Genomic DNA, 23,730 nt, shown 5'->3' with positions numbered 1-23,730 from the left:
TTATGGTTATTGAAGTATATACAGAATCACATTTTGGAAATTGACTGTACACTATCTGCAGGGATTGATTCCCAAAAACGTTTTAGGTACAATAATCCTTGTGACTGCTATAAGATCTTTCAAAAATGTAATGAACTTACTCAGACAGAGCACAAACATTCTTCTTTCCTGAATTCCAGAATTTATGTCAAATTCCCAGTCCTTTAGTAAAATAATTCACAATTAAATTATTCAAAGCATGTTAAGATAGCTTTATAATAAGCATTAAACACAAATAGTGCAAGCACCTTCAAAGAATCTGCTTACTTTCTGAAATTTTCTTAAGATTCAGTATTGTGAAAAAATGGATGATTGAGAAACAAAATCAAAATGTCGTGACCTGTTTTCAAACCGGGGTTGCTGCGGCCACAACGCAGAGTACTAACCACTATGCGATCATGGCAATATAAGCGAGCCAGGTAGGAGTCGAACCTACAATCTTCTGATGCGTAGTCAGACGCGTTATCCATTGCGCCACTGGCCGAAGTGTTTTGTAGTAATTGAAGTGTCTTTCCTGTTTTTGAGCCTATTTTCAGAGTTTTATGGTTATTGAAGTATATACAGAATCACATTTTGGAAATTGACTGTAGACTATCTGCAGGGATTGTTTCCCAAAAAAGTTTTAGGTACAATAATCCTTGTGACTGCTAAAAGATCTTTCAAAAATGTAATGAACTTACTCAGACAGAGCACAAACATTCTTCTTTCCTGAATTCCAGAATTTATGTCAAATTCCCAGTCCTTTAGTAAAATAATTCACAATTAAATTATTCAAAGCATGTTAAGATAGCTTTATAATAAGCATTAAACACAAATAGTGCAAGCACCTTCAAAGAATCTGCTTACTTTCTGAAATTTTCTTAAGATTCAGTATTGTGAAAAAATGGATGATTGTGAAACAAAATCAAAATGCTGTGACCCGTTTTCGAACCGGGGTTGCTGCGGCCACAACGCAGAGTACTAACCACTATACGATCACGTCAATTTAAGCGAGCCAGGTATGAGTCGAACCTACAAACTTATGATCTGTAGTCAGACACGTTATCCATTGCGCCACTGGCCCAGGTGCCCTGTAGTAATTGAAGTGTCTTTCCTGTTTTTGAGCCAGTTTTGGAGTTTTATGGTTTTTGAAGTATATACAGAATCACATTTTGGAAATTGACTGTACACTATCTGCAGGGATTGTTTCCCAAAAACGTTTTAGGCAAAATAATCCTTATGACTGCTAAAAGATCTTTATAAAATGTGATGAACTTACTCAGACAGAGCCCAAACATTCTTCTTTCCTGAATTCCAGAATTTATGTCAAATTCCCAGTCCTTTAGTACAATAATTCACTATTCAATTATTCAAAGCATGTTAAGATAGCTTTATAATAAGCTTTAAACACAAATAGTGCAAGCACCTTCAAAGAATCTGCTTACTTTCTGACATTTTCTTAAGATTCAGTATTGTGAAAAAATGGATGATTGTGAAACAAAATCAAAATGCTGTGACCCGTTTTCGAAATGGGGTTGCTGCAGCCACAACGCAGAGTACTAACTACTATACAATCACAGCAATTTAAGCGAGCCAGGTAGGAGTCGAACCTACAATCTTCTGATCTATAGTCAGACGCGTTATCCATTGCCCACTGTTCCAGGTGTCTTGTAGCAATTGAAGAGTCTTTCCTGTTTTTGAGCCTGTTTTAAAGTTTTATGGTTATTGAAGTATATACAGAATCACATTTTGGAAATTGACTTTACACTATCTGCAGGGATTGTTTCCCAAAAATGTTTTAGGTACAATAATCCTTGTGACTGCTAAAAGATCTTTAAAAAATGTAATGAACTTACTCAGACAGAGCCCAAACATTCTTCTTTCCTGAATTCTAGAATTTATGTCAAATTCCCAGTCCTTTAGTAAAATAATTCACAATTAAATTATTCAAAGCATGTTAAGATAGCTTTATAATAAGCATTAAACACAAATAGTGCAAGCACCTTCAAAGAATCTGCTTACTTTCTGAAATTTTCTTAAGATTCAGTATTGTGAAAAATGGATGATTGAGAAACAAAATCAAAATGCCGTGACCCGGATTCGAACCGGGGTTGCTGCGGCCACAACGCAGAGTACTAACCACTATACGATCACGGCAATTTTAGTGAGCCAGGTAGGAGTAGAACCTACAATCTACAGATCCATAGTCAGACACGTTATCCATTGCCCACTGTCCCGGGTGTCTTGTAGTAATTGAAGTGTCTTTCCTGTTTTTGAGCCTGTTTTAAAGTTTTATGGTTATTGAAGTATATACAGAATCACATTTTGGAAATTGACTGTACACTATCTGCAGGGATTGATTTCCAAAAACGTTTTAGGTACAATAATCCTTGTGACTGCTAAAAGATCTTTCAAAAATGTAATGAACTTACTCAGACAGAGCCCAAACATTCTTCTTTCCTGAATTCCAGAATTTATGTCAAATTCCCAGTCCTTTAGTAAAATAATTCACAATTAAATTATTCAAAGCATGTTAAGATAGCTTTATAATAAGCATTAAACACAAATAGTGCAAGCACCTTCAAAGAATCTGCTTACTTTCTGAAATTTTCTTAAGATTCAGTATTGTGAAAAAATGGATGATTGAGAAACAAAATCAAAATGTCGTGACCTGTTTTCGAACCGGGGTTGCTGCGGCCACAACGCAGAGTACTAACCACTATGCGATCATGGCAATATAAGCGAGCCAGGTAGGAGTCAAACCTACAATCTTCTGATGCGTAGTCAGACGCGTTATCCATTGCGCCACTGGCCGACGTGTTTTGTAGTAATTGAAGTGTCTTTCCTGTTTTTGAGCCTATTTTCAGAGTTTTACGGTTATTGAAGTATATACAGAATCACATTTTGGAAATTGACTGTAGACTATCTGCAGGGATTGTTTCCCAAAAATGTGTTAGGTAAAATAATAATTGTGACTGCTAAAAGATATTTCAAAAATGTGATGAACTTACTCAGAAGGAAGCCCAAACATTCTTCTTTCCTGAATTCTAGAATTTATGTCAAATTCCAAGAACTTTAGTACAATAATTCACAATTAAATTATTCAAAGCATGTTAAGATAGCTTTATAATAAGCATTAAACACAAATAGTGCAAGCACCTTCAAAGAATCTGCTTACTTTCTGAAATTTTCTTAAGATTCAGTATTGTGAAAAAATGGATGATTGAGAAACAAAATCAAAATGCCGTGACTCGGATTCGAACCGGAGTTGCTGCGGCCACAACGCAGAGTACTAACCACTATACGATCACGGCAATTTAAGCGAGCCAGGTAGGAGTCGAACCTACAAACTTATGATCCATAGTCAGACACGTTATCCATTGCGCCACTGGCCCAGGTGCCCTGTAGTAATTGAAGTGTCTTTCCTGTTTTTGAGCCAGTTTTGGAGTTTTATGGTTATTGAAGTATATACAGAATCACATTTTGGAAATTGACTGTACACTATCTGCAGGGATTGTTTCCCAAAAACGTTTTAGGTAAAATAATCCTTGTGACTGCTAAAAGATCTTTAAAAAATGTGATGAACTTACTCAGACAGAGCCCAAACATTCTTCTTTCCTGAATTCCAGAATTTATGTCAAATTCCCAGTCCTTTAGTACAATAATTCACAATTAAATTATTCAAAGCATGTTAAGATAGCTTTATAATAAGCATTAAACACAAATAGTGCAAGCACCTTCAAAGAATCTGCTTACTTTCTGAAATTTTCTTAAGATCCAGTATTGTGAAAAAATGGATGATTGTGAAACAAAATCAAAATGCTGTGACCCGTTTTCAAAATGGGGTTGTGGCAACCACAACGCAGAGTACTAACTACTATACAATCACTGCAATTTAAACGAGCCAGGTAGGAGTCGAACCTACAATCTTCTGATCTATAGTCAGACACGTTATCCGTTGCCCACTGTCCCAGGTGTCTTGTAGCAATTGAAGAGTCTTTCCTGTTTTTGAGCCTGTTTTAAAGTTTTATGGTTATTGAAGTATATACAGAATCACATTTTGGAAATTGACTTTACACTATCTGCAGGGATTGTTTCCCAAAAATGTTTTAGGTACAATAATCCTTGTGACTGCTAAAAGATCTTTAAAAAATGTAATGAACTTACTCAGACAGAGCCCAAACATTCTTCTTTCCTGAATTCTAGAATTTATGTCAAATTCCCAGTCCTTTAGAAAAATAATTCACAATTAAATTATTCAAAGCATGTTAAGATAGCTTTATAATAAGCATTAAACACAAATAGAGCAAGCACCTTCAAAGAATCTGCTTACTTTCAGAAATTTTCTTAAGATTCAGTATTGTGAAAAAATGGATGATTGAGAAACAAAATCAAAATGCCGTGACCCGGATTCGAACCGGGGTTGCTGCGGCCACAACGCAGAGTACTAACCACTATACGATCACGGCAATTTTAGTGAGCCAGGTAGGAGTAGAACCTACAATCTACAGATCCATAGTCAGACACGTTATCCATTGCCCACTGTCCCGGGTGTCTTGTAGTAATTGAAGTGTCTTTCCTGTTTTTGAGCCTGTTTTAAAGTTTTATGGTTATTGAAGTATATACAGAATCACATTTTGGAAATTGACTGTACACTATCTGCAGGGATTGATTTCCAAAAACGTTTTAGGTACAATAATCCTTGTGACTGCTAAAAGATCTTTCAAAAATGTAATGAACTTACTCAGACAGAGCCCAAACATTCTTCTTTCCTGAATTCCAGAATTTATGTCAAATTCCCAGTCCTTTAGTAAAATAATTCACAATTAAATTATTCAAAGCATGTTAAGATAGCTTTATAATAAGCATTAAACACAAATAGTGCAAGCACCTTCAAAGAATCTGCTTACTTTCTGAAATTTTCTTAAGATTCAGTATTGTGAAAAAATGGATGATTGAGAAACAAAATCAAAATGTCGTGACATGTTTTCGAACCGGGGTTGCTGCGGCCACAACGCAGAGTACTAACCACTATGCGATCATGGCAATATAAGCGAGCCAGGTAGGAGTCGAACCTACAATCTTCTGATGCGTAGTCAGACGCGTTATCCATTGCGCCACTGGCCGACGTGTTTTGTAGGAATTGAAGTGTCTTTCCTGTTTTTGAGCCTATTTTCAGAGTTTTACGGTTATTGAAGTATATACAGAATCACATTTTGGAAATTGACTGTAGACTATCTGCAGGGATTGTTTCCCAAAAACGTGTTAGGTAAAATAATAATTGTGACTGCTAAAAGATATTTCAAAAATGTGATGAACTTACTCAGAAGGAAGCCCAAACATTCTTCTTTCCTGAATTCTAGAATTTATGTCAAATTCCAAGAACTTTAGTACAATAATTCACAATTAAATTATTCAAAGCATGTTAAGATAGCTTTATAATAAGCATTAAACACAAATAGTGCAAGCACCTTCAAAGAATCTGCTTACTTTCTGAAATTTTCTTAAGATTCAGTATTGTGAAAAAATGGATGATTGAGAAACAAAATCAAAATGCCGTGACTCGGATTTGAACCGGAGTTGCTGCGGCCGCAACGCAGAGTACTAACCACTATACGATCACGGCAATTTAAGTGAGCCAGGTAGGAGTCGAACCTACAAACTTATGATCCATAGTCAGACATGTTATCCATTGCGCCACTGGCCCAGGTGCCCTGTAGTAATTGAAGTGTCTTTCCTGTTTTTGAGCCAGTTTTGGAGTTTTATGGTTATTGAAGTATATACAGAATCACATTTTGGAAATTGACTGTACACTATCTGCAGGGATTGTTTCCCAAAAACGTTTTAGGTAAAATAATCCTTGTGACTGCTAAAAGATCTTTAAAAAATGTGATGAACTTACTCAGACAGAGCCCAAACATTCTTCTTTCCTGAATTCCAGAATTTATGTCAAATTCCCAGTCCTTTAGTACAATAATTCACAATTAAATTATTCAAAGCATGTTAAGATAGCTTTATAATAAGCATTAAACACAAATAGTGCAATCACCTTCAAAGAATCTGCTTACTTTCTGAAATTTTCTTAAGATTAAGTATTGTGAAAAAATTGATGATTGAGAAACAAAATCAAAATGCCGTGACCCGGATTCGAACCGGGGTTGCTGCGACCAAAACGAAGAGTACTAACCACTATATGATCACGGCAATTTAAGCGAGCCAGGTAGGAGTCGAACCTACAAACTTATGATCCAGAGTCAGACACGTTATCCATTGCGCCACTGGCCCAGGTGCCCTGTAGTAATTGAAGTGTCTTTCCTGTTTTTGAGCCTGTTTTAAAGTTTTAATGTTATTGAAGTATATACAGAATCACATTTTGGAAATTGACTGTACACTATCTGCAGGGATTGATTTCCAAAAACGTTTTAGGTACAATAATCCTTGTGACTGCTAAAAGATCTTTCAAAAATGTAATGAACTTACTCAGACAGAGCACAAACATTCTTCTTTCCTGAATTCCAGAATTTATGTCAAATTCCCAGTCCTTTAGTAAAATAATTCACAATTAAATTATTCAAAGCATGTTAAGATAGCTTTATAATAAGCATTAAACACAAATAGTGCAAGCACCTTCAAAGAATCTGCTTACTTTCTGAAATTTTCTTAAGATTCAGTATTGTGAAAAAATGGATGATTGAGAAACAAAATCAAAATGTCGTGACCTGTTTTCGAACCGGGGTTGCTGCGGCCACAACGCAGAGTACTAACCACTATGCGATCATGGCAATATAAGCGAGCCAGGTAGGAGTCGAACCTACAATCTTCTGATGCGTAGTCAGACGCGTTATCCATTGCGCCACTGGCCGAAGTGTTTTGTAGTAATTGAAGTGTCTTTCCTGTTTTTGAGCCTATTTTCAGAGTTTTATGGTTATTGAAGTATATACAGAATCACATTTTGGAAATTGACTGTAGACTATCTGCAGGGATTGTTTCCCAAAAAAGTTTTAGGTACAATAATCCTTGTGACTGCTAAAAGATCTTTCAAAAATGTAATGAACTTACTCAGACAGAGCACAAACATTCTTCTTTCCTGAATTCCAGAATTTATGTCAAATTCCCAGTCCTTTAGTAAAATAATTCACAATTAAATTATTCAAAGCATGTTAAGATAGCTTTATAATAAGCATTAAACACAAATAGTGCAAGCACCTTCAAAGAATCTGCTTACTTTCTGAAATTTTCTTAAGATTCAGTATTGTGAAAAAATGGATGATTGTGAAACAAAATCAAAATGCTGTGACCCGTTTTCGAACCGGGGTTGCTGCGGCCACAACGCAGAGTACTAACCACTATACGATCACGTCAATTTAAGCGAGCCAGGTATGAGTCGAACCTACAAACTTATGATCTGTAGTCAGACACGTTATCCATTGCGCCACTGGCCCAGGTGCCCTGTAGTAATTGAAGTGTCTTTCCTGTTTTTGAGCCAGTTTTGGAGTTTTATGGTTTTTGAAGTATATACAGAATCACATTTTGGAAATTGACTGTACACTATCTGCAGGGATTGTTTCCCAAAAACGTTTTAGGTAAAATAATCCTTATGACTGCTAAAAGATCTTTAAAAAATGTGATGAACTTACTCAGACAGAGCCCAAACATTCTTCTTTCCTGAATTCCAGAATTTATGTCAAATTCCCAGTCCTTTAGTACAATAATTCACAATTCAATTATTCAAAGCATGTTAAGATAGCTTTATAATAAGCTTTAAACACAAATAGTGCAAGCACCTTCAAAGAATCTGCTTACTTTCTGACATTTTCTTAAGATTCAGTATTGTGAAAAAATGGATGATTGTGAAACAAAATCAAAATGCTGTGACCCGTTTTCGAAATGGGGTTGCTGCAGCCACAACGCAGAGTACTAACTACTATACAATCACAGCAATTTAAGCGAGCCAGGTAGGAGTCGAACCTACAATCTTCTGATCTATAGTCAGACGCGTTATCCATTGCCCACTGTTCCAGGTGTCTTGTAGCAATTGAAGAGTCTTTCCTGTTTTTGAGCCTGTTTTAAAGTTTTATGGTTATTGAAGTATATACAGAATCACATTTTGGAAATTGACAGTACACTATCTGCAGGGATTGTTTCCCAAAAATGTTTTAGGTACAATAATCCTTGTGACTGCTAAAAGATCTTTAAAAAATGTAATGAACTTACTCAGACAGAGCCCAAACATTCTTCTTTCCTGAATTCTAGAATTTATGTCAAATTCCCAGTCCTTTAGTAAAATAATTCACAATTAAATTATTCAAAGCATGTTAAGATAGCTTTATAATAAGCATTAAACACAAATAGTGCAAGCACCTTCAAAGAATCTGCTTACTTTCTGAAATTTTCTTAAGATTCAGTATTGTGAAAAATGGATGATTGAGAAACAAAATCAAAATGCCGTGACCCGGATTCGAACCGGGGTTGCTGCGGCCACAACGCAGAGTACTAACCACTATACGATCACGGCAATTTTAGTGAGCCAGGTAGGAGTAGAACCTACAATCTACAGATCCATAGTCAGACACGTTATCCATTGCCCACTGTCCCGGGTGTCTTGTAGTAATTGAAGTGTCTTTCCTGTTTTTGAGCCTGTTTTAAAGTTTTATGGTTATTGAAGTATATACAGAATCACATTTTGGAAATTGACTGTACACTATCTGCAGGGATTGATTTCCAAAAACGTTTTAGGTACAATAATCCTTGTGACTGCTAAAAGATCTTTCAAAAATGTAATGAACTTACTCAGACAGAGCCCAAACATTCTTCTTTCCTGAATTCCAGAATTTATGTCAAATTCCCAGTCCTTTAGTAAAATAATTCACAATTAAATTATTCAAAGCATGTTAAGATAGCTTTATAATAAGCATTAAACACAAATAGTGCAAGCACCTTCAAAGAATCTGCTTACTTTCTGAAATTTTCTTAAGATTCAGTATTGTGAAAAAATGGATGATTGAGAAACAAAATCAAAATGTCGTGACCTGTTTTCGAACCGGGGTTGCTGCGGCCACAACGCAGAGTACTAACCACTATGCGATCATGGCAATATAAGCGAGCCAGGTAGGAGTCAAACCTACAATCTTCTGATGCGTAGTCAGACGCGTTATCCATTGCGCCACTGGCCGACGTGTTTTGTAGTAATTGAAGTGTCTTTCCTGTTTTTGAGCCTATTTTCAGAGTTTTACGGTTATTGAAGTATATACAGAATCACATTTTGGAAATTGACTGTAGACTATCTGCAGGGATTGTTTCCCAAAAACGTGTTAGGTAAAATAATAATTGTGACTGCTAAAAGATATTTCAAAAATGTGATGAACTTACTCAGAAGGAAGCCCAAACATTCTTCTTTCCTGAATTCTAGAATTTATGTCAAATTCCAAGAACTTTAGTACAATAATTCACAATTAAATTATTCAAAGCATGTTAAGATAGCTTTATAATAAGCATTAAACACAAATAGTGCAAGCACCTTCAAAGAATCTGCTTACTTTCTGAAATTTTCTTAAGATTCAGTATTGTGAAAAAATGGATGATTGAGAAACAAAATCAAAATGCCGTGACTCGGATTCGAACCGGAGTTGCTGCGGCCACAACGCAGAGTACTAACCACTATACGATCACGGCAATTTAAGCGAGCCAGGTAGGAGTCGAACCTACAAACTTATGATCCATAGTCATACACGTTATCCATTGCGCCACTGGCCCAGGTGCCCTGTAGTAATTGAAGTGTCTTTCCTGTTTTTGAGCCAGTTTTGGAGTTTTATGGTTATTGAAGTATATACAGAATCACATTTTGGAAATTGACTGTACACTATCTGCAGGGATTGTTTCCCAAAAACGTTTTAGGTAAAATAATCCTTGTGACTGCTAAAAGATCTTTAAAAAATGTGATGAACTTACTCAGACAGAGCCCAAACATTCTTCTTTCCTGAATTCCAGAATTTATGTCAAATTCCCAGTCCTTTAGTACAATAATTCACAATTAAATTATTCAAAGCATGTTAAGATAGCTTTATAATAAGCATTAAACACAAATAGTGCAAGCACCTTCAAAGAATCTGCTTACTTTCTGAAATTTTCTTAAGATCCAGTATTGTGAAAAAATGGATGATTGTGAAACAAAATCAAAATGCTGTGACCCGTTTTCAAAATGGGGTTGTGGCAACCACAACGCAGAGTACTAACTACTATACAATCACTGCAATTTAAACGAGCCAGGTAGGAGTCGAACCTACAATCTTCTGATCTATAGTCAGACACGTTATCCATTGCCCACTGTCCCAGGTGTCTTGTAGCAATTGAAGAGTCTTTCCTGTTTTTGAGCCTGTTTTAAAGTTTTATGGTTATTGAAGTATATACAGAATCACATTTTGGAAATTGACTTTACACTATCTGCAGGGATTGTTTCCCAAAAATGTTTTAGGTACAATAATCCTTGTGACTGCTAAAAGATCTTTAAAAAATGTAATGAACTTACTCAGACAGAGCCCAAACATTCTTCTTTCCTGAATTCTAGAATTTATGTCAAATTCCCAGTCCTTTAGAAAAATAATTCACAATTAAATTATTCAAAGCATGTTAAGATAGCTTTATAATAAGCATTAAACACAAATAGAGCAAGCACCTTCAAAGAATCTGCTTACTTTCAGAAATTTTCTTAAGATTCAGTATTGTGAAAAAATGGATGATTGAGAAACAAAATCAAAATGCCGTGACCCGGATTCGAACCGGGGTTGCTGCGGCCACAACGCAGAGTACTAACCACTATACGATCACGGCAATTTTAGTGAGCCAGGTAGGAGTAGAACCTACAATCTACAGATCCATAGTCAGACACGTTATCCATTGCCCACTGTCCCGGGTGTCTTGTAGTAATTGAAGTGTCTTTCCTGTTTTTGAGCCTGTTTTAAAGTTTTATGGTTATTGAAGTATATACAGAATCACATTTTGGAAATTGACTGTACACTATCTGCAGGGATTGATTTCCAAAAACGTTTTAGGTACAATAATCCTTGTGACTGCTAAAAGATCTTTCAAAAATGTAATGAACTTACTCAGACAGAGCCCAAACATTCTTCTTTCCTGAATTCCAGAATTTATGTCAAATTCCCAGTCCTTTAGTAAAATAATTCACAATTAAATTATTCAAAGCATGTTAAGATAGCTTTATAATAAGCATTAAACACAAATAGTGCAAGCACCTTCAAAGAATCTGCTTACTTTCTGAAATTTTCTTAAGATTCAGTATTGTGAAAAAATGGATGATTGAGAAACAAAATCAAAATGTCGTGACCTGTTTTCGAACCGGGGTTGCTGCGGCCACAACGCAGAGTACTAACCACTATGCGATCATGGCAATATAAGCGAGCCAGGTAGGAGTCGAACCTACAATCTTCTGATGCGTAGTCAGACGCATTATCCATTGCGCCACTGGCCGACGTGTTTTGTAGGAATTGAAGTGTCTTTCCTGTTTTTGAGCCTATTTTCAGAGTTTTACGGTTATTGAAGTATATACAGAATCACATTTTGGAAATTGACTGTAGACTATCTGCAGGGATTGTTTCCCAAAAACGTGTTAGGTAAAATAATAATTGTGACTGCTAAAAGATATTTCAAAAATGTGATGAACTTACTCAGAAGGAAGCCCAAACATTCTTCTTTCCTGAATTCTAGAATTTATGTCAAATTCCAAGAACTTTAGTACAATAATTCACAATTAAATTATTCAAAGCATGTTAAGATAGCTTTATAATAAGCATTAAACACAAATAGTGCAAGCACCTTCAAAGAATCTGCTTACTTTCTGAAATTTTCTTAAGATTCAGTATTGTGAAAAAATGGATGATTGAGAAACAAAATCAAAATGCCGTGACTCGGATTTGAACCGGAGTTGCTGCGGCCGCAACGCAGAGTACTAACCACTATACGATCACGGCAATTTAAGCGAGCCAGGTAGGAGTCGAACCTACAAACTTATGATCCATAGTCAGACACGTTATCCATTGCGCCACTGGCCCAGGTGCCCTGTAGTAATTGAAGTGTCTTTCCTGTTTTTGAGCCAGTTTTGGAGTTTTATGGTTATTGAAGTATATACAGAATCACATTTTGGAAATTGACTGTACACTATCTGCAGGGATTGTTTCCCAAAAACGTTTTAGGTAAAATAATCCTTGTGACTGCTAAAAGATCTTTAAAAAATGTGATGAACTTACTCAGACAGAGCCCAAACATTCTTCTTTCCTGAATTCCAGAATTTATGTCAAATTCCCAGTCCTTTAGTACAATAATTCACAATTAAATTATTCAAAGCATGTTAAGATAGCTTTATAATAAGCATTAAACACAAATAGTGCAATCACCTTCAAAGAATCTGCTTACTTTCTGAAATTTTCTTAAGATTAAGTATTGTGAAAAAATTGATGATTGAGAAACAAAATCAAAATGCCGTGACCCGGATTCGAACCGGGGTTGCTGCGACCAAAACGAAGAGTACTAACCACTATACGATCACGGCAATTTAAGCGAGCCAGGTAGGAGTCGAACCTACAAACTTATGATCCAGAGTCAGACACGTTATCCATTGCGCCACTGGCCCAGGTGCCCTGTAGTAATTGAAGTGTCTTTCCTGTTTTTGAGCCTGTTTTAAAGTTTTAATGTTATTGAAGTATATACAGAATCACATTTTGGAAATTGACTGTACACTATCTGCAGGGATTGATTTCCAAAAACGTTTTAGGTACAATAATCCTTGTGACTGCTAAAAGATCTTTCAAAAATGTAATGAACTTACTCAGACAGAGCACAAACATTCTTCTTTCCTGAATTCCAGAATTTATGTCAAATTCCCAGTCCTTTAGTAAAATAATTCACAATTAAATTATTCAAAGCATGTTAAGATAGCTTTATAATAAGCATTAAACACAAATAGTGCAAGCACCTTCAAAGAATCTGCTTACTTTCTGAAATTTTCTTAAGATTCAGTATTGTGAAAAAATGGATGATTGAGAAACAAAATCAAAATGTCGTGACCTGTTTTCGAACCGGGGTTGCTGCGGCCACAACGCAGAGTACTAACCACTATGCGATCATGGCAATATAAGCGAGCCAGGTAGGAGTCGAACCTACAATCTTCTGATGCGTAGTCAGACGCGTTATCCATTGCGCCACTGGCCGAAGTGTTTTGTAGTAATTGAAGTGTCTTTCCTGTTTTTGAGCCTATTTTCAGAGTTTTATGGTTATTGAAGTATATACAGAATCACATTTTGGAAATTGACTGTAGACTATCTGCAGGGATTGTTTCCCAAAAAAGTTTTAGGTACAATAATCCTTGTGACTGCTAAAAGATCTTTCAAAAATGTAATGAACTTACTCAGACAGAGCACAAACATTCTTCTTTCTTGAATTCCAGAATTTATGTCAAATTCCCAGTCCTTTAGTAAAATAATTCACAATTAAATTATTCAAAGCATGTTAAGATAGCTTTATAATAAGCATTAAACACAAATAGTGCAAGCACCTTCAAAGAATCTGCTTACTTTCTGAAATTTTCTTAAGATTCAGTATTGTGAAAAAATGGATGATTGTGAAACAAAATCAAAATGCTGTGACCCGTTTTCGAACCGGGGTTGCTGCGGCCACAACGCAGAGTACTAACCACTATACGATCACGTCAATTTAAGTGAGCCAGGTATGAGTCGAACCTACAAACTTATGATCTGTAGTCAGACACGTTATCCATTGCGCCACTGGCCCAGGTGCCCTGTAGTAATTGAAGTGTCTTTCCTGTTTTTGAGCCAGTTTTGGAGTTTTATGGTTTTTGAAGTATATACAGAATCACATTTTGGAAATTGACTGTACACTATCTGCAGGGATTGTTTCCCAAAAACGTTTTAGGTAAAATAATCCTTATGACTGCTAAAAGATCTTTAAAAAATGTGATGAACTTACTCAGACAGAGCCCAAACATTCTTCTTTCCTGAATTCCAGAATTTATGTCAAATTCCCAGTCCTTTAGTACAATAATTCACAATTCAATTATTCAAAGCATGTTAAGATAGCTTTATAATAAGCTTTAAACACAAATAGTGCAAGCACCTTCAAAGAATCTGCTTACTTTCTGACATTTTCTTAAGATTCAGTATTGTGAAAAAATGGATGATTGTGAAACAAAATCAAAATGCTGTGACCCGTTTTCGAAATGGGGTTGCTGCAGCCACAACGCAGAGTACTAACTACTATACAATCACAGCAATTTAAGCGAGCCAGGTAGGAGTCGAACCTACAATCTTCTGATCTATAGTCAGACGCGTTATCCATTGCCCACTGTTCCAGGTGTCTTGTAGCAATTGAAGAGTCTTTCCTGTTTTTGAGCCTGTTTTAAAGTTTTATGGTTATTGAAGTATATACAGAATCACATTTTGGAAATTGACAGTACACTATCTGCAGGGATTGTTTCCCAAAAATGTTTTAGGTACAATAATCCTTGTGACTGCTAAAAGATCTTTAAAAAATGTAATGAACTTACTCAGACAGAGCCCAAACATTCTTCTTTCCTGAATTCTAGAATTTATGTCAAATTCCCAGTCCTTTAGTAAAATAATTCACAATTAAATTATTCAAAGCATGTTAAGATAGCTTTATAATAAGCATTAAACACAAATAGTGCAAGCACCTTCAAAGAATCTGCTTACTTTCTGAAATTTTCTTAAGATTCAGTATTGTGAAAAATGGATGATTGAGAAACAAAATCAAAATGCCGTGACCCGGATTCGAACCGGGGTTGCTGCGGCCACAACGCAGAGTACTAACCACTATACGATCACGGCAATTTTAGTGAGCCAGGTAGGAGTAGAACCTACAATCTACAGATCCATAGTCAGACACGTTATCCATTGCCCACTGTCCCGGGTGTCTTGTAGTAATTGAAGTGTCTTTCCTGTTTTTGAGCCTGTTTTAAAGTTTTATGGTTATTGAAGTATATACAGAATCACATTTTGGAAATTGACTGTACACTATCTGCAGGGATTGATTTCCAAAAACGTTTTAGGTACAATAATCCTTGTGACTGCTAAAAGATCTTTCAAAAATGTAATGAACTTACTCAGACAGAGCCCAAACATTCTTCTTTCCTGAATTCCAGAATTTATATCAAATTCCCAGTCCTTTAGTAAAATAATTCACAATTAAATTATTCAAAGCATGTTAAGATAGCTTTATAATAAGCATTAAACACAAATAGTGCAAGCACCTTCAAAGAATCTGCTTACTTTCTGAAATTTTCTTAAGATTCAGTATTGTGAAAAAATGGATGATTGAGAAACAAAATCAAAATGTCGTGACCTGTTTTCGAACCGGGGTTGCTGCGGCCACAACGCAGAGTACTAACCACTATGCGATCATGGCAATATAAGCGAGCCAGGTAGGAGTCGAACCTACAATCTTCTGATGCGTAGTCAGATGCGTTATCCATTGCGCCACTGGCCGACGTGTTTTGTAGTAATTGAAGTGTCTTTCCTGTTTTTGAGCCTATTTTCAGAGTTTTACGGTTATTGAAGTATATACAGAATCACATTTTGGAAATTGACTGTAGACTATCTGCAGGGATTGTTTCCCAAAAACGTGTTAGGTAAAATAATAATTGTGACTGCTAAAAGATATTTCAAAAATGTGATGAACTTACTCAGAAGGAAGCCCAAACATTCTTCTTTCCTGAATTCTAGAATTTATGTCAAATTCCAAGAACTTTAGTACAATAATTCACAATTAAATTATTCAAAGCATGTTAAGATAGCTTTATAATAAGCATTAAACACAAATAGTGCAAGCACCTTCAAAGAATCTGCTTACTTTCTGAAATTTTCTTAAGATTCAGTATTGTGAAAAAATGGATGATTGAGAAACAAAATCAAAATGCCGTGACTCGGATTCGAACCGGAGTTGCTGCGGCCACAACGCAGAGTACTAACCACTATACGATCACGGCAATTTAAGCGAGCCAGGTAGGAGTCGAACCTACAAACTTATGATCCATAGTCAGACACGTTATCCATTGCGCCACTGGCCCAGGTGCCCTGTAGTAATTGAAGTGTCTTTCCTGTTTTTGAGCCAGTTTTGGAGTTTTATGGTTATTGAAGTATATACAGAATCACATTTTGGAAATTGACTGTACACTATCTGCAGGGATTGTTTCCCAAAAACGTTTTAGGTAAAATAATCCTTGTGACTGCTAAAAGATCTTTAAAAAATGTGATGAACTTACTCAGACAGAGCCCAAACATTCTTCTTTCCTGAATTCCAGAATTTATGTCAAATTCCCAGTCCTTTAGTACAATAATTCACAATTAAATTATTCAAAGCATGTTAAGATAGCTTTATAATAAGCATTAAACACAAATAGTGCAAGCACCTTCAAAGAATCTGCTTACTTTCTGAAATTTTCTTAAGATCCAGTATTGTGAAAAAATGGATGATTGTGAAACAAAATCAAAATGCTGTGACCCGTTTTCAAAATGGGGTTGTGGCAACCACAACGCAGAGTACTAACTACTATACAATCACTGCAATTTAAACGAGCCAGGTAGGAGTCGAACCTACAATCTTCTGATCTATAGTCAGACACGTTATCCATTGCCCACTGTCCCAGGTGTCTTGTAGCAATTGAAGAGTCTTTCCTGTTTTTGAGCCTGTTTTAAAGTTTTATGGTTATTGAAGTATATACAGAATCACATTTTGGAAATTGACTTTACACTATCTGCAGGGATTGTTTCCCAAAAATGTTTTAGGTACAATAATCCTTGTGACTGCTAAAAGATCTTTAAAAAATGTAATGAACTTACTCAGACAGGGCCCAAACATTCTTCTTTCCTGAATTCTAGAATTTATGTCAAATTCCCAGTCCTTTAGAAAAATAATTCACAATTAAATTATTCAAAGCATGTTAAGATAGCTTTATAATAAGCATTAAACACAAATAGAGCAAGCACCTTCAAAGAATCTGCTTACTTTCAGAAATTTTCTTAAGATTCAGTATTGTGAAAAAATGGATGATTGAGAAACAAAATCAAAATGCCGTGACCCGGATTCGAACCGGGGTTGCTGCGGCCACAACGCAGAGTACTAACCACTATACGATCACGGCAATTTTAGTGAGCCAGGTAGGAGTAGAACCTACAATCTACAGATCCATAGTCAGACACGTTATCCATTGCCCACTGTCCCGGGTGTCTTGTAGTAATTGAAGTGTCTTTCCTGTTTTTGAGCCTGTTTTAAAGTTTTATGGTTATTGAAGTATATACAGAATCACATTTTGGAAATTGACTGTACACTATCTGCAGGGATTGATTTCCAAAAACGTTTTAGGTACAATAATCCTTGTGACTGCTAAAAGATCTTTCAAAAATGTAATGAACTTACTCAGACAGAGCCCAAACATTCTTCTTTCCTGAATTCCAGAATTTATGTCAAATTCCCAGTCCTTTAGTAAAATAATTCACAATTAAATTATTCAAAGCATGTTAAGATAGCTTTATAATAAGCAGTAAACACAAATAGTGCAAGCACCTTCAAAGAATCTGCTTACTTTCTGAAATTTTCTTAAGATTCAGTATTGTGAAAAAATGGATGATTGAGAAACAAAATCAAAATGTCGTGACCTGTTTTCGAACCGGGGTTGCTGCGGCCACAACGCAGAGTACTAACCACTATGCGATCATGGCAATATAAGCGAGCCAGGTAGGAGTCGAACCTACAATCTTCTGATGCGTAGTCAGACGCGTTATCCATTGCGCCACTGGCCGACGTGTTTTGTAGGAATTGAAGTGTCTTTCCTGTTTTTGAGCCTATTTTCAGAGTTTTACGGTTATTGAAGTATATACAGAATCACATTTTGGAAATTGACTGTAGACTATCTGCAGGGATTGTTTCCCAAAAACGTGTTAGGTAAAATAATAATTGTGACTGCTAATAGTTATTTCAAAAATGTGATGAACTTACTCAGAAGGAAGCCCAAACATTCTTCTTTCCTGAATTCTAGAATTTATGTCAAATTCCAAGAACTTTAGTACAATAATTCACAATTAAATTATTCAAAGCATGTTAAGATAGCTTTATAATAAGCATTAAACACAAATAGTGCAAGCACCTTCAAAGAATCTGCTTACTTTCTGAAATTTTCTTAAGATTCAGTATTGTGAAAAAATGGATGATTGAGAAACAAAATCAAAATGCCGTGACTCGGATTTGAACCGGAGTTGCTGCGGCCACAACGCAGAGTACTAACCACTATACGATCACGGCAATTTAAGCGAGCCAGGTAGGAGTCGAACCTACAAACTTATGATCCATAGTCAGACACGTTATCCATTGCGCCACTGGCCCAGGTGCCCTGTAGTAATTGAAGTGTCTTTCCTGTTTTTGAGCCAGTTTTGGAGTTTTATGGTTATTGAAGTATATACAGAATCACATTTTGGAAATTGACTGTACACTATCTGCAGGGATTGTTTCCCAAAAACGTTTTAGGTAAAATAATCCTTGTGACTGCTAAAAGATCTTTAAAAAATGTGATGAACTTACTCAGACAGAGCCCAAACATTCTTCTTTCCTGAATTCCAGAATTTATGTCAAATTCCCAGTCCTTTAGTACAATAATTCACAATTAAATTATTCAAAGCATGTTAAGATAGCTTTATAATAAGCATTAAACACAAATAGTGCAAGCACCTTCAAAGAATCTGCTTACTTTCTGAAATTTTCTTAAGATCCAGTATTGTGAAAAAATGGATGATTGTGAAACAAAATCAAAATGCTGTGACCCGTTTTCAAAATGTGGTTGTGGCAACCACAACGCAGAGTACTAACTACTATACAATCACTGCAATTTAAACGAGCCAGGTAGGAGTCGAACCTACAATCTTCTGATCTATAGTCAGACACGTTATCCATTGCCCACTGTCCCAGGTGTCTTGTAGCAATTGAAGAGTCTTTCCTGTTTTTGAGCCTGTTTTAAAGTTTTATGGTTATTGAAGTATATACAGAATCACATTTTGGAAATTGACTTTACACTATCTGCAGGGATTGTTTCCCAAAAATGTTTTAGGTACAATAATCCTTGTGACTGCTAAAAGATCTTTAAAAAATGTAATGAACTTACTCAGACAGAGCCCAAACATTCTTCTTTCCTGAATTCTAGAATTTATGTCAAATTCCCAGTCCTTTAGAAAAATAATTCACAATTAAATTATTCAAAGCATGTTAAGATAGCTTTATAATAAGCATTAAACACAAATAGAGCAAGCACCTTCAAAGAATCTGCTTACTTTCAGAAATTTTCTTAAGATTCAGTATTGTGAAAAAATGGATGATTGAGAAACAAAATCAAAATGCCGTGACCCGGATTCGAACCGGGGTTGCTGCGGCCACAACGCAGAGTACTAACCACTATACAATCACGGCAATTTTAGTGAGCCAGGTAGGAGTAGAACCTACAATCTACAGATCCATAGTCAGACACGTTATCCATTGCCCACTGTCCCGGGTGTCTTGTAGTAATTGAAGTGTCTTTCCTGTTTTTGAGCCTGTTTTAAAGTTTTATGGTTATTGAAGTATATACAGAATCACATTTTGGAAATTGACTGTACACTATCTGCAGGGATTGATTTCCAAAAACGTTTTAGGTACAATAATCCTTGTGACTGCTAAAAGATCTTTCAAAAATGTAATGAACTTACTCAGACAGAGCCCAAACATTCTTCTTTCCTGAATTCCAGAATTTATGTCAAATTCCCAGTCCTTTAGTAAAATAATTCACAATTAAATTATTCAAAGCATGTTAAGATAGCTTTATAATAAGCATTAAACACAAATAGTGCAAGCACCTTCAAAGAATCTGCTTACTTTCTGAAATTTTCTTAAGATTCAGTATTGTGAAAAAATGGATGATTGAGAAACAAAATCAAAATGTCGTGACCTGTTTTCGAACCGGGGTTGCTGCGGCCACAACGCAGAGTACTAACCACTATGCGATCATGGCAATATAAGCGAGCCAGGTAGGAGTCGAACCTACAATCTTCTGATGCGTAGTCAGACGCGTTATCCATTGCGCCACTGGCCGACGTGTTTTGTAGTAATTGAAGTGTCTTTCCTGTTTTTGAGCCTATTTTCAGAGTTTTACGGTTATTGAAGTATATACAGAATCACATTTTGGAAATTGACTGTAGACTATCTGCAGGGATTGTTTCCCAAAAACGTGTTAGGTAAAATAATAATTGTGACTGCTAAAAGATATTTCAAAAATGTGATGAACTTACTCAGAAGGAAGCCCAAACATTCTTCTTTCCTGAATTCTAGAATTTATGTCAAATTCCAAGAACTTTAGTACAATAATTCACAATTAAATTATTCAAAGCATGTTAAGATAGCTTTATAATAAGCATTAAACACAAATAGTGCAAGCACCTTCAAAGAATCTGCTTACTTTCTGAAATTTTCTTAAGATTCAGTATTGTGAAAAAATGGATGATTGAGAAACAAAATCAAAATGCCGTGACCCGGATTCGAACCGGAGTTGCTGTGGCCACAACGCAGAGTACTAACCACTATACGATCACGGCAATTTAAGCGAGCCAGGTAGGAGTCGAACCTACAAACTTATGATCCATAGTCAGACACGTTATCCATTGCGCCACTGGCCCAGGTGCCCTGTAGTAATTGAAGTGTCTTTCCTGTTTTTGAGCCAGTTTTGGAGTTTTATGGTTATTGAAGTATATACAGAATCACATTTTGGAAATTGACTGTACACTATCTGCAGGGATTGTTTCCCAAAAACGTTTTAGGTAAAATAATCCTTGTGACTGCTAAAAGATCTTTAAAAAATGTGATGAACTTACTCAGACAGAGCCCAAACATTCTTCTTTCCTGAATTCCAGAATTTATGTCAAATTCCCAGTCCTTTAGTACAATAATTCACAATTAAATTATTCAAAGCATGTTAAGATAGCTTTATAATAAGCATTAAACACAAATAGTGCAAGCACCTTCAAAGAATCTGCTTACTTTCTGAAATTTTCTTAAGATCCAGTATTGTGAAAAAATGGATGATTGTGAAACAAAATCAAAATGCTGTGACCCGTTTTCAAAATGGGGTTGTGGCAACCACAACGCAGAGTACTAACTACTATACAATCACTGCAATTTAAACGAGCCAGGTAGGAGTCGAACCTACAATCTTCTGATCTATAGTCAGACACGTTATCCATTGCCCACTGTCCCAGGTGTCTTGTAGCAATTGAAGAGTCTTTCCTGTTTTTGAGCCTGTTTTAAAGTTTTATGGTTATTGAAGTATATACAGAATCACATTTTGGAAATTGACTTTACACTATCTGCAGGGATTGTTTCCCAAAAATGTTTTAGGTACAATAATCCTTGTGACTGCTAAAAGATCTTTAAAAAATGTAATGAACTTACTCAGACAGAGCCCAAACATTCTTCTTTCCTGAATTCTAGAATTTATGTCAAATTCCCAGTCCTTTAGAAAAATAATTCACAATTAAATTATTCAAAGCATGTTAAGATAGCTTTATAATAAGCATTAAACACAAATAGAGCAAGCACCTTCAAAGAATCTGCTTACTTTCAGAAATTTTCTTAAGATTCAGTATTGTGAAAAAATGGATGATTGAGAAACAAAATCAAAATGCCGTGACCCGGATTCGAACCGGGGTTGCTGCGGCCACAACGCAGAGTACTAACCACTATACGATCACGGCAATTTTAGTGAGCCAGGTAGGAGTAGAACCTACAATCTACAGATCCATAGTCAGACACGTTATCCATTGCCCACTGTCCCGGGTGTCTTGTAGTAATTGAAGTGTCTTTCCTGTTTTTGAGCCTGTTTTCAGAATTTTATGGTTATTGAAGTATATACAGAATCACATTTTGGAAATTGACTGTACACTATCTGCAGGGATTGTTTCCCAAAAAGTATTAGGTAAAATAATCCTTGTGACTGCTGAAAGATCTTTAAAAAATGTGATGAACTTACTCTGACAGAGCCCAAACATTCTTCTTTCCTGAATTCTAGAATTTATGTCAAAATCCCAGTCCTTTAGTACAATAATTCACAATTAAATTATTCAAAGCATGTTAAGATTTGCTTTATAATAAGCATTAAACACAAATAGTGCAAGCACCTTCAAAGAATCTGCTTACTTTCTGAAATTTTCTTAAGATTCAGTATTGTGAAAAAATGGATGATTGAGAAACAAAATCAAAATGCCGTGACTCGGATTCGAACCCGGGTTGCTGCGGCCACAACGCAGAGTACTAACCACTATACGATCACGGCAATTTAAGCGAGCCAGGTAGGAGTCGAACCTACAAACTTATGATCCATAGTCAGAAACGTTATCCATTGCGCCACTGGCCCAGGTGCCCTGTAGTAATTGAAGTGTCTTTCCTGTTTTTGAGCCTGTTTTAAAGTTTTATGGTTATTGAAGTATATACAGAATCACATTTTGGAAATTGACTGTACACTATCTGCAGGGATTGATTCCCAAAAACGTTTTAGGTACAATAATCCTTGTGACTGCTAAAAGATCTTTCAAAAATGTAATGAATTTACTCAGACAGAGCACAAACATTCTTCTTTCCTGAATTCCAGAATTTATGTCAAATTCCCAGTCCTTTAGTAAAATAATTCACAATTAAATTATTCAAAGCATGTTAAGATAGCTTTATAATAAGCATTAAACACAAATAGTGCAAGCACCTTCAAAGAATCTGCTTACTTTCTGAAATTTTCTTAAGATTCAGTATTGTGAAAAAATGGATGATTGAGAAACAAAATCAAAATGTAGTGACCTGTTTTCGAACCGGGGTTGCTGCGGCCACAACGCAGAGTACTAACCACTATGCGATCATGACAATATAAGCGAGCCAGGTAGGAGTCGAACCTACAATCTTCTGACGCGTAGTCAGACGCGTTATCCATTGCGCCACTGGCCGACGTGTTTTGTAGTAATTGAAGTGTCTTTCCTGTTTTTGAGCCTATTTTCAGAGTTTTACGGTTATTGAAGTATATACAGAATCACATTTTGGAAATTGACTGTAGACTATCTGCAGGGATTGTTTCCCAAAAACGTGTTAGGTAAAATAATAATTGTGACTGCTAAAAGATATTTCAAAAATGTGATGAACTTACTCAGAAGGAAGCCCAAACATTCTTCTTTCCTGAATTCTAGAATTTATGTCAAATTCCAAGAACTTTAGTACAATAATTCACAATTAAATTATTCAAAGCATGTTAAGATAGCTTTATAATAAGCATTAAACACAAATAGTGCAAGCACCTTCAAAGAATCTGCTTACTTTCTGAAATTTTCTTAAGATTCAGTATTGTGAAAAAATGGATGATTGAGAAACAAAATCAAAATGCCGTGACCCGGATTCGAACCGGAGTTGCTGCGGCCACAACGCAGAGTACCACTATACGATCACGGCAATTTAAGCGAGCCAGGTAGGAGTCGAACCTACAAACTTATGATCCATAGTCAGACACGTTATCCATTGCGCCACTGGCCCAGGTGCTCTGTAGTAATTGAAGTGTCTTTCCTGTTTTTGAGCCAGTTTTGGAGTTTTATGGTTATTGAAGTATATACAGAATCACATTTT

At 35.9% G+C, this 23,730-nt stretch overlaps 18 non-coding genes across 18 annotated transcripts; all 18 read right to left on the bottom strand.

Moving 5' to 3' along the window:
• Positions 1-2,103: 2,103 nt before the first annotated feature.
• TRNAH-GUG (transfer RNA histidin (anticodon GUG)) lies at positions 2,104-2,175 on the bottom strand. Its single transcript has one exon. It is a non-coding gene; the product is annotated as a tRNA-His (tRNA).
• A 1,165-nt stretch (positions 2,176-3,340) lies between these two features.
• On the bottom strand, positions 3,341-3,413 carry TRNAH-AUG (transfer RNA histidin (anticodon AUG)). The gene has a single exon. It is a non-coding gene; the product is annotated as a tRNA-His (tRNA).
• A 1,002-nt stretch (positions 3,414-4,415) lies between these two features.
• On the bottom strand, positions 4,416-4,487 carry TRNAH-GUG (transfer RNA histidin (anticodon GUG)). Its single transcript has one exon. It is a non-coding gene; the product is annotated as a tRNA-His (tRNA).
• Positions 4,488-6,230: 1,743 nt separating this feature from the next.
• Positions 6,231-6,303, bottom strand: TRNAQ-CUG (transfer RNA glutamine (anticodon CUG)). Its single transcript has one exon. It is a non-coding gene; the product is annotated as a tRNA-Gln (tRNA).
• A 2,158-nt stretch (positions 6,304-8,461) lies between these two features.
• On the bottom strand, positions 8,462-8,533 carry TRNAH-GUG (transfer RNA histidin (anticodon GUG)). Its single transcript has one exon. It is a non-coding gene; the product is annotated as a tRNA-His (tRNA).
• A 1,165-nt stretch (positions 8,534-9,698) lies between these two features.
• Positions 9,699-9,771, bottom strand: TRNAH-AUG (transfer RNA histidin (anticodon AUG)). Its single transcript has one exon. It is a non-coding gene; the product is annotated as a tRNA-His (tRNA).
• Positions 9,772-10,773: 1,002 nt separating this feature from the next.
• Positions 10,774-10,845, bottom strand: TRNAH-GUG (transfer RNA histidin (anticodon GUG)). The gene has a single exon. It is a non-coding gene; the product is annotated as a tRNA-His (tRNA).
• Positions 10,846-12,010: 1,165 nt separating this feature from the next.
• Positions 12,011-12,083, bottom strand: TRNAH-AUG (transfer RNA histidin (anticodon AUG)). Its single transcript has one exon. It is a non-coding gene; the product is annotated as a tRNA-His (tRNA).
• Positions 12,084-12,588: 505 nt separating this feature from the next.
• TRNAQ-CUG (transfer RNA glutamine (anticodon CUG)) lies at positions 12,589-12,661 on the bottom strand. Its single transcript has one exon. It is a non-coding gene; the product is annotated as a tRNA-Gln (tRNA).
• Positions 12,662-14,819: 2,158 nt separating this feature from the next.
• TRNAH-GUG (transfer RNA histidin (anticodon GUG)) lies at positions 14,820-14,891 on the bottom strand. The gene has a single exon. It is a non-coding gene; the product is annotated as a tRNA-His (tRNA).
• Positions 14,892-16,056: 1,165 nt separating this feature from the next.
• Positions 16,057-16,129, bottom strand: TRNAH-AUG (transfer RNA histidin (anticodon AUG)). The gene has a single exon. It is a non-coding gene; the product is annotated as a tRNA-His (tRNA).
• Positions 16,130-17,131: 1,002 nt separating this feature from the next.
• On the bottom strand, positions 17,132-17,203 carry TRNAH-GUG (transfer RNA histidin (anticodon GUG)). The gene has a single exon. It is a non-coding gene; the product is annotated as a tRNA-His (tRNA).
• Positions 17,204-18,368: 1,165 nt separating this feature from the next.
• TRNAH-AUG (transfer RNA histidin (anticodon AUG)) lies at positions 18,369-18,441 on the bottom strand. Its single transcript has one exon. It is a non-coding gene; the product is annotated as a tRNA-His (tRNA).
• Positions 18,442-19,443: 1,002 nt separating this feature from the next.
• Positions 19,444-19,515, bottom strand: TRNAH-GUG (transfer RNA histidin (anticodon GUG)). Its single transcript has one exon. It is a non-coding gene; the product is annotated as a tRNA-His (tRNA).
• A 1,165-nt stretch (positions 19,516-20,680) lies between these two features.
• TRNAH-AUG (transfer RNA histidin (anticodon AUG)) lies at positions 20,681-20,753 on the bottom strand. Its single transcript has one exon. It is a non-coding gene; the product is annotated as a tRNA-His (tRNA).
• Positions 20,754-21,755: 1,002 nt separating this feature from the next.
• TRNAH-GUG (transfer RNA histidin (anticodon GUG)) lies at positions 21,756-21,827 on the bottom strand. Its single transcript has one exon. It is a non-coding gene; the product is annotated as a tRNA-His (tRNA).
• A 586-nt stretch (positions 21,828-22,413) lies between these two features.
• TRNAH-AUG (transfer RNA histidin (anticodon AUG)) lies at positions 22,414-22,486 on the bottom strand. The gene has a single exon. It is a non-coding gene; the product is annotated as a tRNA-His (tRNA).
• Positions 22,487-23,567: 1,081 nt separating this feature from the next.
• TRNAH-AUG (transfer RNA histidin (anticodon AUG)) lies at positions 23,568-23,640 on the bottom strand. Its single transcript has one exon. It is a non-coding gene; the product is annotated as a tRNA-His (tRNA).
• Positions 23,641-23,730: the final 90 nt, after the last annotated feature.

Source organism: Taudactylus pleione, unplaced genomic scaffold (genome assembly GCF_031769625.1).
Source record: "Taudactylus pleione unplaced genomic scaffold, aTauple2 ptg000551l, whole genome shotgun sequence".
NCBI classification, from domain to species: domain Eukaryota; kingdom Metazoa; phylum Chordata; class Amphibia; order Anura; family Myobatrachidae; genus Taudactylus; species Taudactylus pleione.
The sequence above is the reverse complement of the archived record's forward strand: the minus strand, read 5'-3'. Positions and strand labels throughout refer to the sequence as shown.